We start from the raw sequence: 20325 nt of genomic DNA on the forward strand, positions 1-20325 counted from the left end.
TTTATATGCAAAGCAGAGGAAAGGATAATTAGAGATATGGATTATACAAAAACAATCACACTGACAGAGGGCAAAAGAAACTGTGAACATACTGAATCAAATTTGTATATACGTTTCTACAGTTTATTATGTTTCATTTGTATTGTATTACATTTATGCATCATTTAACATGTTATAAATGAAGTAATATCCTAATTCACTGATTGATAAACTAAATATAAATCTTATAACATACACTATCTCTTGGACTACAAATATAATAAGCTTTAGTGGATGAAAAGGAGTAAGTCCTACATTTGAAAATGTCTTCCTTAGCTCCAAACTCTAGTGAGTGACCTTTTCTCTAGAGAAATGGTAGGGGGTGGGAGAGGGGGAAATCAACATATTTAGCTTTATATTACAAATAGCATAGTCAAAGAATGTATCAAAAAAATTCTGGCTCATAGAATCTGTTTTAGTTATCTATCATGGCATAGTAAACCACCTAAAATCTTTTTGGAGTAAGAAGACAAATATTTTATTATGCTCACAATTTTGAGGTTAGGAATTTGAGAAGGGCATAAAGAAGATAGTTTGTTTCTTCTCCAAAAAAATGAGGACCTTGGCTGGGATGACCTTACTGGGATGATTTAGGTGGTCAGAGTCTCTTGGGAGAGCTGAACTGAACTCATATGTCTAAGTCTTCAGTTTTGGCTCTCAACTGGTTTCTTTAGCTCTTCATGTTGCATCTGCTGGAGTTAGAATGTCTAAAATGGCTTTTTCACTCATGTGTCTTGTATAGGCTAGGATAGTTGGAACAGCTGAAAGTGGATGGGTATCTCTCTCCTTTTTCATGCATCCTCTCCCATGGCTAGTTGGGCTTTCTCTCACAGCATGATCATCTTAGGGGAATTCTTACATAGCAGCTCGCCTTTCCAGAGGCAAGAGACAGGATAAGGAAGCTGTCAGTCTTTTAACACCTGACTGGCAAACCAGCATGGCAACAATTGCACCATATTTTATTAGTCAAAGTATGCCAAGATTGAAAGAAAGGGGATGCATAGGATACCTGAGTGGCTCAGCAGTTGAGCATCTGCCTTTGGCTGAGGGCGTGATTCTGATCCTGGGATCGAGTCCCACATTGGGCTCCCTGCAAGGAGCCTGCTTCTCCCTCTGCCTGTGTCTCTGCCTCTTTGTATGTGTCTCATGAATAAATAAAATCTTCAAAAAAAAAAAAACCAAACAAACAAAGAAAGAGGATATAGATTCCTCTCAATAACACTGACAAAGAATTTATGGCCATCTTTAATCTGCTAAAGAAGCTCATATGTGCTATGATGATTTTCCAGAACCTAGAAGCTCTTAGCATGATTTTGTGACATGACTTCACACAGGCTTTCATTTACATGGCAGCTCCCTCTCCCACATTGTGTCAGAAATGCAGTTCCAGGCAATAACGCACTTGGGTACAGGGTATTTTAAAAAATCTCTTCTACAAAAAAAAAAAAAAAAAAAAAAAAAATCTCTTCTACAGATAGTCTCCAGAATTTCACGTTTAATCTCCAAGTTTGGCGGTGAGTTCGGCTTGGAGTATATTTATCTCAAATGCTTCCTGAACCCTTTTGATATGATGGTAAAGAAACTCAAAGAGGAATACATTCGGAAAAGTACAGATAAGGGAAGAGAAATCATTAGAGGATCAGATACATCAAGGCACTTCTGAAATATGGAGAGTGTATGACATCTGACTGATAGACAAACTGAACAGAAATAGAATGAGCGGGCAGTCTCCTAAAGGAATAGTGCAGGTGCAGACTGCAGAAGGCTCAAGGCTTGCAGGAAGAAGTTAGAGGTAGAGTCAAGCAGGGAGCCTGAATGGTGATACCTCTCTATTCCTACATGTGTAGGTGTACAGCCTGTTCCCAGGATGCACGAAGAACTGCTCTTTAAAGATGAATGATTTCTCTAGCAGCATTAAGGCTCCATGCAGTAAAAGATTAATCTTGTCCCAAGGAAAACTCTGGACCTTTGTCCCTTACTCCTGGAGGTAACCCCTAAGTCCGTGTCATCTTACCTTGTAAAAGGACCCTTGTGTGTCTGAGGGCTTTGTACCACACCAGATAGTCCTTAGCAATAGTATGATTTATGATGGGGGCCTTGGGCCACATAGTATTAACGTGAACTCTGGAGAGGCTAGAGGCTAAGATCTGCTACATCATTGTTATGTGACCGGCTCTGAGTGAAAAACCCCAAGGCTCAGATGAGCTTCCTGGCTTCACTCCATGCATATTGTCACACACAGGTACTGGGGGATATAAGCACTGTCTACATGACTCCCCTGGGAGAAGGCAAGTATAAGTTCCACACCTAGTCTCCCATGGACCCTGCTCTGGATACCTTTTCCCATTGCTGATTTCAATCTGTATTCTTTCACTGTCATAAGCTACAAGTTTAACCACTTTGTTGAGTTCTGTGAGTCCCAGAAAATCACTGAATCTAAGGGTGGACTTGGGGACCTCCTGAACTCATGGTTTGTAAAACTGGTCCCCAGAATGTGGCCCTCCTCATTTTGGCACTTGGGTAGATACTCAGACTGTTTGCCTTCTCCTAACATATTTTTGAAGTGAAATTAACCCCAAACAAACAGAGTTCACAGTAATTTTTCCTACTCAGAGAAGAGTTTATGATCGATAAATAAAGAAATAAAGAAATTCACAAATAGAGTTATATAAACAGCTTCTAGAAGAACCCAACAAACATGGCCCCAAGATCCTTGTACAATGGAATGGGAGTCATGAATGTAGAAAAATTTTTACCCTATTATATTTTTTAAATATTATTTCCACGGACATAGATTTTCTAATATTTAGTAGAACACATAGCCATCCAAAATAGACAACTTTTCAGTTTCCCTTGCACTGAAATATGGTCAAGTGGCTAGATTCTGGTCAAGGATATATGCTCAGTCTACAGAAACCATTATTAAGAAGCATCTGGTGAGGGGACACATGGGTAGCGTAGCTCAGTGGGTTGAGCGTCAGATTCTTGATTGCAGCTCAGGTCATGATCTCAAGGTCTGGGATCAAGCCCTACATTGGGTTCCATGCTAATCATGGAGCCTGCTTTAAAATTCTCTCTCTCTCTCTCTCTCTCTCTCTCTCTCTCTCTCCCTCTGCCTCTCCCACCCCTCACATGCATGTTCTATAAAATAAAATAAATAAAATAAAATAAAATAAAATAAAATAAATAAAGCATCTGGTGAGTACTGTATGCCCCCTTTTACATGCTTTTTACTGCATGTTTCCTGCTGCCAGAAACATGGAGGCTGCCTTGGAACATAAGAATGAAAGTCACCCACCAGAGAAGGCAAATGCAGGAAGTAGTTAGGGTCTTTGAGAACTCAGTGGAACAGAGCCTGTGGATGAGCCCTACACTGCATAACTCCAAACTTTTTACATGACAGAGAAATAAGTTCTAATCTTTGGTCTAAATCAAAGTTATTTTAAGGAGTGCCTGGATAGCTCAGTTGGGTAAGTGTCTGCCTTCACTTCAGGTCATGATATAGGGGTTCTGGATCGAGCCCTGCATTGGGTTCCCTGCTCAGTGGGGAGTCTGCTTTTCCTCTCCCTCTCCACCTCTCTCTTTTTGTACTCTCTCTCTCTCTCAAATAAATAAATGAAATCTTTTTTTTAAAAAAGTTATTTTGAGTTTTCTGTATTTCACTTAAAATTAATTTTAATACACATTCATTACCTATATTAAAAACAAACTCATGCTCTACCATTAACTTTACATCCTATCTTCTCTAACTCCATGCTTCCTTTCTTCTTTTTCTTTTGAGTAACTATACATCTTTCACCATCAGTATTTTCATAATGGGGTCTTTGGTGAAGGACAATGGTTGTTTTGATTAAATAGTTTCATCATTTGGAAAAAGCTCCTAGGTTATCGTCCTGTGCCTCCTTGGAGTAAAGCAAGGTGAATATGCTGCCTTCTAGCACCTCATCAGTGTACTTAAGCACCAATATTTTGGCTCCTTTGAGAGGAAAAGGGCTGCAAGATGTTATTACTGTCAGTAAATCCCTTAAGTTATTAGTGCAATGAAAATGGAATTTCAGACAACCAGCCAACATTAATTAATAAAGCACTCCTTTTAGTCTTAGAGGTGGGCATAAGAATTTCCATTCCTTCCCAGGTTTACATAATTATTATTATTTTTACTTCTTTGATATCATTAGATAAAGGCATAATGTAACTGCAAAGTGTTTTTACAGACAGAGTCAAATGGGATGCTGAGAGAGCTTGACAACACCCCGGAGGAACAAGACCAGATGTTTGTTGTGCATATTTCTAATGCTATGGCCTGGGTTGAGACAAAAGTGGGGGGAACCACCTAAAAACCTACATATTTTTCACATTAACCAAGATAACAAAATGCCTTAATCTCTAGCTACCTTTGCTCCCATGGTGAAATTATTTCATACAACTTCATTTCTGCAATTCCCAGCACTAATAAAATGCCTATGCCCCTAAGCCAAGTGGGTAACCACTGACATGCTGATTAAGCATTACTGATTAACTGTACAATAAGTCATTTAAATTGCTGGTGCACAGATGGGCAACATTTATTTAATTGTTTCATAACCTGCACTCTAAAAGGAACTTGCTAATGCATCTACAATTGAGAAACAATAATGCCGTTTCGGGAAACGTGCATTGTCTTACCTTTATATACTCGGTCATCATTTGGGTAACTTGTAAAACTCCATCTTTTCCCTCTGAGGCAGTGGAACCTTCTGTCAAACTAAGGCTCAGAAAAAGTACTAACCTGGGCATTGTAGGTTTCAAAATGTCCTTATTATTTTGTTTTGACCCTTTAAAAATTTTGCTTTATATTTGTACTTATTTGTCCATCAGCTTGTCTCAAAGGGAGCTATTTGTATTATGTATTGGCTAAAAGTACTTTAGGAAATATAAGACACTCTTCACATCCAATTGAGGATGTAGTTATGATAACGTGTCACCTTTCAGCTCTTAGGCTTCCCTTCAGATTTAACCAGAGTTAGAACGTGAATAAGGATCCTTCACTCTACCTTTTCCATCTTACAAAAAACAGCAATGATTTAAAACCCATCTCAACAATCACTGAAATTTAAATTCAACAAATATTTCTTGAGCACCTAACAGGTAGTGTGTTAGTTGCTAACCAGCTGTTCCTTAAGGAAGACAAAAATACAAACAAATATTCTAGGTGAAGTAAGGAAGTGGCTGTAAGCACAGATTCTATAGTCAGATTCCTGGATTCAAATTTTCCCTCTGACAATATATGTGCAATGTTGACAAGTACTTTACTCTCCATTTAAATGGTAATTCTAATAATACCTGTAAAGTGGAGAATATACCACCCCAATATATTACTCTTTGACATCTTAAAGAACAAAAATTGAACTGAGTAAATTTGAAGATTTAATTGGCTTTATTCAATGATTCAGGTAGCATCCCTTCTAGTAAATAGACAGGTGCTCTGAGTAGTTGCACAAAGGGGAAGGTTTTTATAGGCAGAAGGAAGGTGAGGCAAGGGAGTTATTAGCAAAAGAAAAGAAAAGGATGGTTTCAAGCTAGGTCATCTCCTTTTGGTGGAAAGGAACAACAGGGGTCTTATTATGCAGATTACCTCACTAGTGTGGATCAGGAAATTTCAGATTGACTGTTTAAAGGTCACATTTCAGGGAGAGGTTGAAATTGCAATTAAGTCTTGGTTTGCTGTCATGGGGGCAAGTGACTGCATTTTGGACCTGTTGTTTCTTTTCTAACAGGCATAAGAATTATTTTATGTTGATTATTCTTAAGAAACAGCAAACAAGGGAGATGCTCTGAAAACCAAAAAGTTACCTTTTTGTAGCATATACATTTACATTTATAAGGGAAAGCTCCATTTGTAAGCATGTAGTGTCTTCCCATCTGTACTAGGAAGAGAATGACTAAATCTCTAGAAACTCATATATGGAGAAAACAACAACTTTAATCTGCATAACAACCCTAACTTTGTTTGCTGTGCTTTTCCTGGTAACTTCTCATAAGTAATTTTCTGCCATATCCCCAACATCTTTTGTCTTTAGCTAGAGATGATTTTCGAGGTGGTGGCTTAGGCTATTTCAGGTACTCAGTTTTCATGGATTTCTCCCAGGTATACAGGAGAAAAATATGTTATTAAATATGTATTTTTTCTTGTTAATCTGTCTTTTATACACGGGATGTCTCAGTCAAGAACTTAGAAGGGTAGAGAAAAAAATATTTTTCCTCCTCTACACCTGTTATGGGCTGAATTGTAGTCTTCAAAAAGGATATGTTGAAGCCCTATGCCCCAGTACCTCCGAATATGACCTTATTTGGAAATAGGTTCTTTACAAAGGTAATCAAGTTAAAATTAAGTTGTTCCTATGAGCCCTAGTCCATTTTACTGTTCTGCAACTTGTAATTTTAATTTATCATCAGCTAGACTCAAAAACCTGACCTTTACTGCTCACCAGCTTTTAGTCACTAACCTTTGTCTTATATTTTCCTTAAGCTCTTCTTTCTGGCTTACCTCTTAAGTCAGGCAAATTAAATCCAAAACCATCCCATAGGTGATAACAACTTCTGTGATAAGACCTCCAGCCTGCCCAGACCATCTAGACTGGGCTAAACCTGACCCCTGCTTGTGCAGACAGATCATGGAGTGACCTCATTATCTTCGCCTCATCATAATACTAAAATCTTCACCCAAGGAGAAGTCTCAGCCTCATTTACAAAACTTACAATGTATGTTTAGGCATGTTTTCTAAAGGTGAAAGCACTATTTCACACCCACCTCTACATACATATGATGAGAAGGCTTCCTTATCTAAATGTTCATGCTAACCCTAAACAAAAGTACCCATTCACCCTCTCTCTGGGAGTCAGGGCATTCATTGGAAACTATTTCCTGTGATCTCCTTATTGGCTGCAAATGAAGTTTACTTTGTGTGACAACTCTACCTGGTAATCTGTGACTCACAAAGGAGTGAACTCATGTTGGTTCAGTTACGAATTGAGTATATGTTGAATATCTTTTGGGGATTGAATGAATTTATTTTAATATCTATCTTATATGGTTACATTTAGGATTATGTGGTAATGTATATAAAAGTTTTAGGATATAGTCTAGGCATTTAGTAAACAATAGATACATATCATTTTTATTGTTATAAAATGGAGGGCAAAGTTTTAAAGGGATACTACCAGAGAGTTGCTTTATGATGATGGAATCTTCCTATACTTGGATTGTGGTGATTGTGATGGTTAATATAATAATATGTGTTGACTTGCTCAAGCCCAGATATTTGATTAAACACGTTTCTGTGAAGATGTTTTTGGGTGCAATTAACATTTAATATGGACTTTGAGTAAAGGAGATTTCCCTCCACAATGTGAATGGGCCTCATGCAATCAGTTGAAGGCCTGAACAGAACAAATAACTGACTTCCCCCAAGTAAAAGAGAAAATCTGCCATCAGAGAGATGGCCTTCAGACTTGAACTGTAAAATAAACTTGAACATATAACTCTTCCTGGATCTCCATAATCACATGAACCAACTCCTTAAAATAAACCTTTCTACACACACACACACACACACACACACAATTGGTTCTGTTTCTCTGGAGAACCCTGACTACTAATCTATGTATGTGATAATGTTTCATAGAATTATACACCAAAAAAAGGGAAAATAAATTTGAGTGTAAGAACTGGTAAAATATGAATAAGGTTCTTAGTTAACAGTTCTGTAGCCTTGGGTATTTCTTGGTTTTGATAATGCACTATGGTCAGATAAGATGTTACTGGGGAAAGCTGTGGGAAGACTATATGGGAACTTAATGTATTATTTCTACTATATCTTATGAGTCTATAATTATTTAAAAATTTAAAAAGATACATAAATGTGGCCATGCCATGGTCATAGACCTGTTTCAAAGTCACTTATCAGTATAGAGACCAGGAGCACACACAATGGAAAATATGAGGAAGTCTGGGGGATCAAAGAACAAAGAAAACCTTGCCTCACCTCTCAGGAAGAACTTAAGAATATGGAAAGCTGGCCTAAAACACCTACCATTGGTAATTTATGGAATAACATTTATTGTTCAGCTGATACCGGCTTTTGATTGGACCGTACCTTGGATTCCTGAAGGAACATGTACCTAGATCCTTTTCCAGTATAAAGGCCTAGCCCCAAGCAACAATGAAACTCATTCTCCTTTCCTTTCCGTGGCTCCCAGACATTCAGTCTACTGTTCTCTACCTGTCACCTACGCTATTCAGTTAAGTTCTGTCTCTACTTTCTCTGGCTCATGTTTGATTTCTATACTGCATGAAGCCACAGACTCTCTTGGCTGCTTATATGGGACCTTCCCCTGGGTTCTCAGACCCAGACTGCCTGCCTCAATCAGAAATTCACATCATTATATGAATCAAACATAATGCCCCTAGTTATTTCCCTATTTGTTTTCTTTGTCTTTGAAAAACCCGAAGTAATAAATGGGGTAGAAGAAGAAATTTGGGAGTTAGGATATTTTAGGTTGAGATTCAAGTGTGGGAAATGAGTCTGTTTTATTATATATATATAATATATATTATATATATTTATTATAATATAATTTTATTATATTATAATTTATTATAATATAATATATAATTATTTTATTATATATATATTATATATATATATATTTGTTGTTGTTGTTTAAGATTTTATTTATTTACTCATGAGAGACATAAGGCACACAGGCAGAGGGAGAAGCAGGTTCCATGCAGGGAGCCCGATATGGGACTCAATCCCAGGTCTCCAGGATCAGGCCCTGGGCTGAAGTCCTCACTAAACCGGCGAGCCACCCGGGCTGCCCTGTTTTATTGTATTATCTTTACTTTAAATCCTGAGCAAAACTATATCTATAATAAAGAAATCTACTTCAGTTAGGAACTTAGAAAGAATATGCTTTCACCAAATTTTCAGGCCTGAAGTTGGGGCTCTAGATATATTTCACAGAGACCTGGGAAGTTGGGTCTATCTCAAGGCCTTAGTTTCCTTTACTTGGTTAAAAACAAAACAAAACAAAAACATACCTAAAACAAACAAACAAAACTTTATAATCAGATTGTTTTTAAAGAAAAAGATAATATGCACTTCAGAGAAAGAGTGAGAGCTTTTTTTAGTTGTACAAGGCAGAGTAAGACCTGAGAAGTCTTTACCTGAGTTCTTTTTTCTTCTTGATTCTGTATAAGGAAAAGTCCAATTATAGTATCTTTCACATTTTTTCCCCTGAAACATAATGCAAATATTTTGGAAGAAAATGTTTGTCTAGCTCTGTGATGCCACAACCTAAATGGTGTAATTCTACTGGTATTATTGAGGCTCAAGCTCTGGCAAAAGTATCCTCTATAATTAAGGGAAAATATCTATTATGAGACACAATGCACATTCCTCACTGATACTCTGCTTTAGCTGCAAAAAGGCAACCCCAGCAGGTGTAGTGAAGGAACTGTATTAAGTGGCTTGCTTGATTCCTTCCAATAAAGAAGTTAGTCTCTAGGGAAGGTGTAGAGGGTTAGAAGCTTTGCTTTCAATCACCATGGTCTAATCCCACATTGCCTCTATTCAAATCTGCCTTTGTAATTGAAATTGTGGCTTTAAAATAGTAGTAGGGATTTATTCAAAAGTTTTTCCAAAAAGCAAAAATGCCCAGGTGACCTATTCAGTGTAATATGGTCTAGAACTGTAAGTCTGGGCGTATAGAAAAGAAAGACTAAAATCAGAGGTGAGTTCTAGATTAGAAGAGGATGGCAGATTTTTTTTTTTTTTTTTTTTTTGGATGCCAAGAGCAACCAGATTCTTCAATAGCTTCAGTTGAATATACAAAAAAATATGATATTTGAGCTGTGCGGTAACATTATCCGATCAAACACTTGATATAGTCTTTGATTCTTTGCTACAGCTTAATGTTAATGCATGTTGTAAGTGTAAAATCATAGCCTTGATGGAAGAATGCAGATAACTTCTGCATTCTAATTATATTTCACATGGAATTCCATGCTGCCTGATACTCTACATAGAAAACCCAAAAGCCTCCACCCCAAGATTGCTAGAACTCATACAGCAATTTGGTAGCGTGGCAGGATACAAAATCAATGCCCAGAAATCAATGGCATTTCTATACACTAGCAATGAGACTGAAGAAAGACAAATTAAGGAGTCAATCCCATTTACAATTGCACCCAAAAGCATAAGATACCTAGGAATAAACCTAACCAAAGAGGTAAAAGATCTATACCCTAAAAACTACAGAACACTTCTGAAAGAAATTGAGGAAGACACAAAGAGATGAAAAATATTCCATGCTCATGGATTGGCAGAATTAATATTGTGAAAATGTCAATGTTACGCAGGGCAATTTACACGTTTAATGCAACCCCTATCAAAATACCATGGACTTTCTTCAGGGAGTTGGAACAAATCATCTTAAGATTTGTGTGGAATCAGAAAAGACCCCGAATAGCCAGAGGGATTTTAAAAAAGAAAACCATATCTGGGGGCATCACAATGCCAGATTTCAGGTTGTACTAAAAAGCTGTGGTCATCCAGACAGTGTGGTACTGGCACAAAAACAGACACATAGATCAATGGAACAGAATAGAGAACCCAGAAGTGGACCCTGAACTTTATGGTCAACTAATATTCGATAAAGGAGGAAAGACTATCCACTGGAAGAAAGACAGTCTCTTCAGTAAATGGTGCTGGGAAAATTGGACATCCACATGCAGAAGAATGAAACTAGACCACTCTCTTGCACCATACACAAAGATAAACTCAAAATGAATGAAAGATCTAAATGTGAGACAAGATTCCATCAAAATCCTAGAGGAGAACACAGGCAACACCCTTTTTGAACTCGGCCACAGTAACTTCTTGCAAGATACATCCACGAAGGCAAAAGAAACAAAAGCAAAAATGAACTATTGGGACTTCATCAAGATAAGAAGCTTTTGCACAGCAAAGGATACCGTCAACAAAACTCAAAGACAACCTACAGAATGGGAGAAGATATTTGCAAATGACGTATCAGATAAAGGGCTAGTTTCCAAAATCTATAAAGAACTTATTAAACTCAACAGCAAAGAAACAAACAATCCAATCATGAAATGGGCAAAAGACATGAAGAGAAATCTCACAGAGGAAGACATAGACATGGCCAACATGCACATGAGAAAATGCTCCGCATCACTTGCCATCAGGGAAATACAAATCCAAACCACAATGAGATCCCACCTCACACCAGTGAGAATGGGGAAAATTAACAAGGCAGGAAACAACAAATGTTGGAGAGGATGCGGAGAAAAGGGAACCCTCTTACACTGTTGGTGGGAATGTGAACTGGTGCAGCCACTCTGGGAAACTGTGTGGAGGTTCCTCAAAGAGTTAAAAATAGACCTGCCCTACGACCCAGCAATTGCACTGTTGGGGATTTACCCCAAAGATTCAGATGCAATGAAACGCCGGGACACCTGCACCCCGATGTTTCTAGCAGCCATGTCCACAATAGCCAAACTGTGGAAGGAGTCTCGGTGTCCATCGAAAGATGAATGGATAAAGAAGATGTGGTTTATGTATACAATGGGGTATTACTCAGCCATTAGAAACAACAAATACCCACCATTTGCTTCGACGTGGATGGAACTGGAGGGCATTATGCTGAGTGAAGTAAGTCAATCGGAGAAGGACAAACAGTGTATGTTCTCATTCATTTGGGGAATATAAATAATAATGAAAGGGAATATAAGGGGAGAAGAAATGTGTGGGAAATGTCAGAAAGGGAGACAGAACATAAAGACTCCTAACTCTCGGGAATGAACTAGGGGTGGTGGAAGGGGAGGAGGGTGGGGGGTGGGGGTGAGTGGGTGACGGGCACTGAGGGGGACACTTGACGGGATGAGCACTGGGTGTTGTTCTGTATGTTGGTAAATTGAACACCAATAAAAAATTAATTTATTTAAAAAAAAGGAATTCCATGCTGCCTATATCTTCTCTTCAGCTGCACCAGTTCTGTGTTTGCTTTATTTGATTATTTGTTCATTGAAGGTAGCTCATTACAATAAAAAAAATAGTTGAATAAGTAAAACTCATTTGATCTATCCTTCAGTTTCATCCTAGACAAATAAGTGCTTACCTATATGTGCGTCTCACTTAACTAACGTTAAGTTTGCTCCTTGGTGAGTTTCAGGGAGCGACTGCACCAGGTGGAGTTGTCACAGGAAGGAAACTTTATTTGCAGTAAATAAGGAGATCATGGAGCATAAGTTTCAAAGCTGTGACTCTCCAAGTGGGAGAGAGTGGGTTTCTCTTATTTAGGGCCATGATAAATATTAAGAGAGTCTTGTCATCAGTTGGAGAGGTGGACAGAAGGTCACACAGGCATCTTAAGGAAACACGCCTATACTTATACATCGTATGTTACGTTAATGAGGTTTGTGTTCTTCCTTGGGTGGAGGTTTTAACATTATAATGAAGCAGAGGTAACTGTCAGGCAAGCAGAAGAGGCTATGGGGCTGCTCTGAGAGCACAGGATGTGGGCTTGGGCTCATTATCTCAGGAAGGAAGACAGGACCTTGCTTTCAAAACAGCACTGTGAATTTTTACCACTGATTTACTGTCTCTGATGTGGTTAGGCTATTTCCAGGCCAGCCTTGAATGCAGTTTTTGCATTCCCTGTTCCCTTAAAATCCTTTTGTGTTTCTCTGTAATTCTGACACCTCCTAGGAAAGTTCTCAGGAAAACGTTCTAGGGCAAGTAGAGCCCATCAAGCATAGATCACAGAAAATAGCTAGGGTCCTAAAATGATTTGTCTTTCTTTTCCTGGGGACCCCTATCTCTTTCTGCTTACAAAAGTAATATATACAGGAGTTATTTTCTTTCAACCTACCCTAGCATTTGAGTCAACTTGCTTCTATTAAACATTTTATCTTAGAAACAGGAACATGTCAGTGCTATAAAAATTAATTCCTGATATTAATGCATTGGAGCCTCATTTTATCAATACCCTCTTTGTTGCTTTTTACTCAACTAGGGACAGTTTTCATGTAAAATTTCAGCTTCTTTTCTATAGTGTAACCATCTTTGCCAACGATCAAACTAGGAAGAAAACCAAATTTTTTGACTCTTTATCTGGTGGCAGCCTCTGAACTTTGTATAATTAGCATATTTAACATTCCTATCAAATCTGCACTCCTCATATGTAGCCTTCCATCTCTGATGCACATTACTCACCTAATCCCCAAGGTCACACACTGAAAGATACAAATGTCAAAAATCACACTCTCTTGGAAATAACTAACTCAAACACCCTCTTTGTCAATCACACACATCTATTCTGACTACTTATTTATGCAATGCAACTTACTCAAATGGTGTTTTGACATTATTTAGGCAACTGGCAAATTAATCCTTCCATTCTCTCTGTAGCCAAGTGGTTCTCAACTGGAGGCAGTTTTTTCCCCCCAAAGCTTTGCTCTCAATGTTGGGAGATGCTTTTGATTGTAATCTCTGGGGATGTCACATTGTGATTTAGTAGATAGAGGTCAAAGATGCTGCTAAATATCCTACATAGGTCAGCTCTCACAAAAAGAATTATCCAATCTCAAATGTCAACAATGCCAGACTTGAGAAGCTTTGCATTTTATTTAGCTATTTTTAAAGATTTTTAAAAATTAATTTATTTTTAGGGAGAAAGAGAGAGACAGTGTGAGCAGTAGGGAAGAACAGAGGGATAGGGACAAGCAGACTCTGTGCTGAGTGTGGAGTTTGATGTGGGGCCTAATCCCACAAACCTGAGATCAGGACCTGAGCAGAAACCAAGAACCAACTGAGTGACCCAGGGCCCCCAAACCCCTGCATTTTAGTCTCCACTGTCTTCATTTTCTTCCTCTTCCATTTTAGATTCAACAATCCATCACAACATTTCTGTTTGACAAACATCCTTAATTCTTTTGCACATATCACTTTCTATCACCACTCTTTGGAAAACTCCCCATCTTGTGCTGACTGGTGACAAAGACCACTAGAAACACCTGTTGGTTGAGCAAAACAATGTCTAGTTAGATTACTAAATCAAAGAAAACTACCACCTGTGGAGGTATTAGTAGCATCTCAGAAAAGAGAAGTTAGGAAAAGATATTTATGGGGTTTTATGCTTACCCTGGGTGATCTTAAGACAAGTGTGAAAAGATAGGGAAATAATTGGGAATGGCAGGATTTATGATGCACTAGGTTTGGATTGGTGGACACAGTAATATGAAGACCTTAAAGTGAGTACTGATAAGCAAGTGGATAGTCTTGATAAGTAAGCTATTTTAGTTGTATCATCAAAAGCAGTTTTCCAAAAACAAGTATTTCTTGAAACAAAGAGTTAAGTTAGTGATTTGCTTTTTGGTTTTTGATTTTTGATTTTGATTTTTTGCCCTGGACCCGGAGTTGCTTAGCACAGAAACAGGAAAATATTCTTTATACTGGAAATGATTAACATTTAAACAGAAAAGAAGTTGGCTTACTGACTTAACCAAGTTTAATGCCTAGACTCTTCCTTGCTTCAAGTAACCAGCTCAGTACCAAGGAAAAAAGTTAGACAACTGGGCAACTTGATATCACTATAAATTTATAATTATCAATTCCAATGGCTACAAAATACCTTTCAGCAATCTTACTGTTTGGCCAGTAAGCTTATTCTCCCATTGTTACTAATTTTGTTTCTTCTCCAGGTTTTCTTTCATGTCATTACCAAAAACTTCTTTCAGCTGATGAATTTGCCTTGACCACCACAAAGAAAATACAGCCTATCGGATGGGAACTCCACCATTTTCTCTCCCCCATGCCTCACTTTTCAGGGCACGTGACTTTACAGCTAGTCATGCTTATCTACTTTTAATTCCTGAAATGTGGCTTTCTCTTTCCTGCCTCAAGATCTTTACACATGTTGTTGCCTCTGTCTGAAAAAGTTTTCTCCCCATTTTTAAATCTAATTTAAACATTGTTATCCTTTGAGTCTCATTTAATCACCATTTTCATAAATAAATTTCTCACACCCTAGTCCATCTCAATTCCATTCTGTGTATTATTTTTTTTCCTCCTCTATAATGATCAACATTTATAATCAGAATTTTGTGATCATTTCATATAAAGAACCACAGCAGCCTTGTTTACCACAGATTTCTATCATTTATAGTGTCAAATATAGTAGACATTCAATAAGTGTTTTGATGAATCACAGTTGAATAGATTGAATAATGAAATTTGCTCAGAAAGGCTAAATAACTTGCCCAAGGTAGAACGTCCATCAATGAATGACCAGACGTGGGAATGAACTCACAATTTATCTGACCCCAAACCACGCCATTTTGTTTACATATAGCCATTATGAAAACAGAATTGAGGTGGTTTTTTTCTCTTTGTCTCCCATGTTCTCATTTTTTCCTTACTCTATTTCTGTCTCTGTATCAATATTCATCCAAGTTTCTTTCTTTTTTTCTTACTGGCTTTTCTGATCCATTTGAGTCTTGAAATACTCAAGAAGCATTTTTGCTTCTTCAGTCCCATACAGTTCTGAATACAGTTTGAACATACACATCAAAGTTGTCGTTTCATTTTTAAAGTTTTATCTCTTAGTTACCAAGTCTTTCTTAGCTTTGAATTCTTTGGACTTCTAAAGGTCATAACTGGTCTTTGATCTAATAGAATACTATGTTACTAGTTGTGGCAGCCTTGAGATGTGCCATTCAGATCTCTCTTCAAGAAAGAACTTGTCATTCACCTGCAGGGAATGGAGTTAGCTGGTAGCCTTTAGCTATTATCAACTTCAAGAACTGCCTCAGCTTTTAAGCCAAGCCCACACTCTTCCCAGGCAGCCCTCAGCCAATAACCAAACATCATTCCTCCAAAGCCAGAATCCTCTAACAGGCCATCTTTGTTCTAGAACTGTCCATTGGATTGACCGACACTGTCAGATCTGCATTTGAAGCTGAGGCTCTCCCTCGATCTCACTTCTTGTCTGCCTTCTTTTTATAAGTTTCAGATCTGCTTTATGATTGTAAGTCTTCCTTTGCTCAATAAATTTCTTACACTCCATCTCAATGTCCTCTTCCAAGAGGACTCAAATGACAGACTAGGACTGGACTACATTGCTATGCCATTGTGCAAATCATTTGGATTTGACTCACTAAATGTTTGTGGAGTACCTATGTATAAAGGGAGTGGTCCCAGATGCTTTAAGGGCTTACTATATGCAGAGCATATTATATATGCCAGCTTGATGAATCTTAAAATAACTTAAGAGGTGGGTATTAGTCTCATTTTAGAGATAGGAAACCTGAAACTTAAAGAGGCTAAGTACTGTGCCCAATTTCATCCAGGAACTCAGTAGTAGAATTATGGATGAAACACAAATCTGTCTGACTAAAACTCCTGGACTCTGGTTATTATACACATGATCCCTCATAGTAAGGTTAGGATCTTAGTTGCTGTAAATGATACAAGATCTGCAAGATATGCTTTGCCCTCAAACATTTATAAGACTTCTAGTTCTAAAAGAGTACGATTCTGTGAAATATGAATTAAATGCTCTATTATTGTGAAGAAGACCCAAAAATTTGTTAAAAACAAACAAACAAACCCTGTTAAACAGAATGCCCGTTGCTATATCTCTCTCACAGTTAAAATTGGCTATACTATAGCCCAGATTTTAAATTGAATGTCAAATTTAATTCGCCTGAGGAAACCTGAAGCTCAAAGTCTATCACAGATCACAGAGCTAGACCCAACATCTGTCTGATGAATCAACCGATAAGGAAGATAGGGGAGTAGATGATAAATCACCATTTAGGGCATCCTTGCCTCACACTTCTCTCATCCCCTAAATAGTTCACTACCCCATTTGAAAGGATTTCGTCTTTATAAAAACATCAAGGAAAATATACCATTTCAGATCATGGAAAAGGCATAGCCTACAGATTTCTGCTACCATAAATTCCCATTACTGTTTCCTCATCTTCCCAAATATTAATTTCCAAGGTTTATCTATAGTTTTACCTTTAGAGGAAGGACAGCTTCATGATGTAATCTTCACTGACCTTTTCTTTCTTTTTTTAAATTAACATATAGTGTATTGTTAGTTTCAGGGGTAGAATTTAGTGATTCATCAATTGCATATAATATCTAGAACTCATTATATCATAAGCCCCCCTTAATGCTCATCACTCAGTTCCTCTCAAGCACCCCCCAGCTTGTTTCCTATAGTTAAGAGTCTCATATGATTTGTCTCCCTCTCTGATTTCATCTTCTTTTATTTTTCCTTCCCTTCCCCTATGGTCCTCTGTTTCTTAAATCCCACATATGAGTGAAATCATATGATATTTGTCTTTTTCTGATCTCTCTTTCTTCTGTATCTGGAACTCTCATACTTCGGTAGAAGTTTTGACATTTTATTTTTTCCTTCTTTTATTCAACACACATTTATTGACTACAGTAGCAAATCTTTAGTAGTCACTGTGGGAGACCAAAAGACAGAGGTCTCCTCTGCATTGGATTTAGATTCAACCTTGCCAGTTACTGGATGAATAAATTTAGACTTTCTATCTAATATTTCTTGACCTATAAAAGATAGTGTACAATGAAACAGATAACTACTAGGGTCAAATGAAATGACATATAATAATTTTTCTAAAATGTAAACTTTCGTGCAGTTCTTAGTTGATACTGCTATTAATAAATTATTACAAGGTAAAGGAAAATAAGTGACACAGTACAGATAGAAGTAGAAGTAGTGTTCTTTGAGTACAGCTGATGGTTTGTGGAAATAGTACTTAAGCTGGTAAGTATAAGAAAGATGTGAGTTTTGGAGAAGGCAAAGATGGGCAATAAAGATTGAGAGAACATTATAAACAAATGCAAGGCTACATAAAACTGTGTGACATATTTAAAAAGGAGTAAGTAGTCTTATGAGTCTGAATTATTTTCTGTAGGGATGGCTATACTAAAAATTAAGATTTGAAAAGTAGGAACAGAGCCCTTTCATAAGACAGTCTTGAATGTCATGCTAAAACAATGTGAACTTTCTTTTGTTAGGGTTGTGCTTGTGGTGGACATCTGTCCTGTTTTCATTATCTTTTATTCATATTTTGTGTGTTCAGCATCCTTTCCCTACACCATGCTCTGCTGGTGAGATTTTTATCATGTAACCTGACCCGCTAATGCCAGGAGTGGCCAAGCAACTCAAGCTAAATCAACGTGGCTGGTGGAAGAGGGTGCTGTTACTTTGCATTCTCAAAAAAACCTTACTGGCACTATGATTGGAGCTGAGTAATCCAAAAGCAGCATTCTAGAGAAGTCCTGATCCTTGGGTCTCCACAGCTGCCCTTACTCTTGTTCTCTCTGAGGTCTGATTTATCAGCTTCTCTTTTGATACAATGTTACTGCTAACGTTACCCAGAATCACTTTCCATTGCTGGCCACCACACACTTCTGATATAGCAATGAAGATTTTCAAGGAGGAGATTCATATGAGCAGGCTCATAATTACTATGTATAGGATAAATGATGACTTCAGATAAAAGTTCAAATTAAGAAAACATTATAATATTAATGAGGATCCAGAATTATTTCAAAACATTCATTCTAGTTAAACTTCCTGAAGCGCATGTCTGTCCCTGACTCTTCCTGGCTTAAAATCCCTCATAAAACACACTGCCTACAGGAAAATTAAAAATTCTTCAGCACAGTATGCAAGTTACTCGATCTGGTAATAAACTTCATTTCCAACAGGACTTCATTACTCCTTTTCAGGTATTCTAATTTCAAGTCTCTAAAAGTACTATTCCTTAAGCTTTTGATTTTTTTTTTTTCTTGTCTCTACACCTTCTTGAATTTCCAGAGACCTGGCCCTTAGCAATGAGAATAGAGCACTGGAAAAACAGTCAAGGGAGAAAGTCTATTTTGTTCTCCAGCAATAAGCATTCTATCCTTAGTCTGCCCATTTGTGTTTGTTCCAATGGCATCTGCGTATTTATTAGCAAGCCAGGCACCTTGGAGGAACAGTGACATTATCATGTTAATGTCTTAGAAGGTAAAACAGTTGACTTTGTTCTGTTCTGAAGGTGTTGCCCTTTTTATTTAATGGCAGGGTTTCTCTATGTGCCAGGCGGATTACCTCTGTAAATCTTATTAACAGTGATGAGAGCTGTGCTTCTAATCTGCTGTGAAGCTCTGGAATGGCTCCCTTAGTGCCCTCCTAGTCGGAGTGGAGCGTAAACCAGAGGGATACCACCTGGTTAGTTGTGTAACAAGGCTTTGGGCAAACAGAGACAAGCAATGATTACTGGCTAGTGTTAGCTGATGGAATTTATTGAGCACCCAGGGTATGCAGAGCCTTTAGAGGTACCAGAAATTGAAGAGAGGATGTGTCCCGTGACTTTGGGGAGTCTGCAAACTAATTGAAGATTTAGAACATATGAAGAGAAAGTAAATTAGGAACTAGGAGAAAGCAGCTTAGCAGGAAAGACGAGTAGACAGGTAAGGCAAACGAAGAGCACTGTGGAAATGTCATTCTCTTCATCCATCCTTTCCCTCCATCCCAGCCCCTATCACTAGGAGAAGTAATCTTCCAGTATACACTGGTATTACCTCATACTTTATCTCTTAGTGCTTGTTACCTTGAAGTCTAATTAATCTTTTAGATGGGCTCTGGGCTCCATCCTGATTTGTAGCTATAACCCAGCCCTTCATGCATTACTTGGAACCAAGAAAAATTTGATTGGAAACACTGAATAAGGAAATTGATGTTGTTGGTTGTAAGAATCATATTTGTTGTAAAGGAAGGTCAAGAGGTAAAATTGTGGCATATGGTTTAAAGATGGATTCTCTCAGATGAACATTTTATATTACAAAGTTTTCAAAACAAACAAAAAAAACAAAAAAACCCCAAAGTTTTCAGTAGCATTTGCCTCCTGAAATTCCATTTCATAAGATAAAGGGAGGTATTCACCCCCCCTTGCCAGCCCATTAGCACATGTTCATGTAAATCAGTGCAATTATTAAAGTTAAACCTTTGACACATTACGCTTTCAACATTTAAAAATCTCCCAAGTGCTAAAATGTTTGAGAGAATGTGGATTACTAAAAAGAACATAGGGAATTATAAAACAGCATCTCTGTGCCCAGATTTTTTTTAAAAGACTTACTTATTTGTTTGAGAGAGAGTAAGCAGAGAGGGAGGAAGGACAGAGCGGGAGAC

The sequence above is a fragment of the Nyctereutes procyonoides genome, unplaced genomic scaffold (assembly GCF_905146905.1).
Source record: "Nyctereutes procyonoides isolate TBG_1078 unplaced genomic scaffold, NYPRO_anot_genome, whole genome shotgun sequence".
Lineage (NCBI taxonomy): Eukaryota > Metazoa > Chordata > Mammalia > Carnivora > Canidae > Nyctereutes > Nyctereutes procyonoides.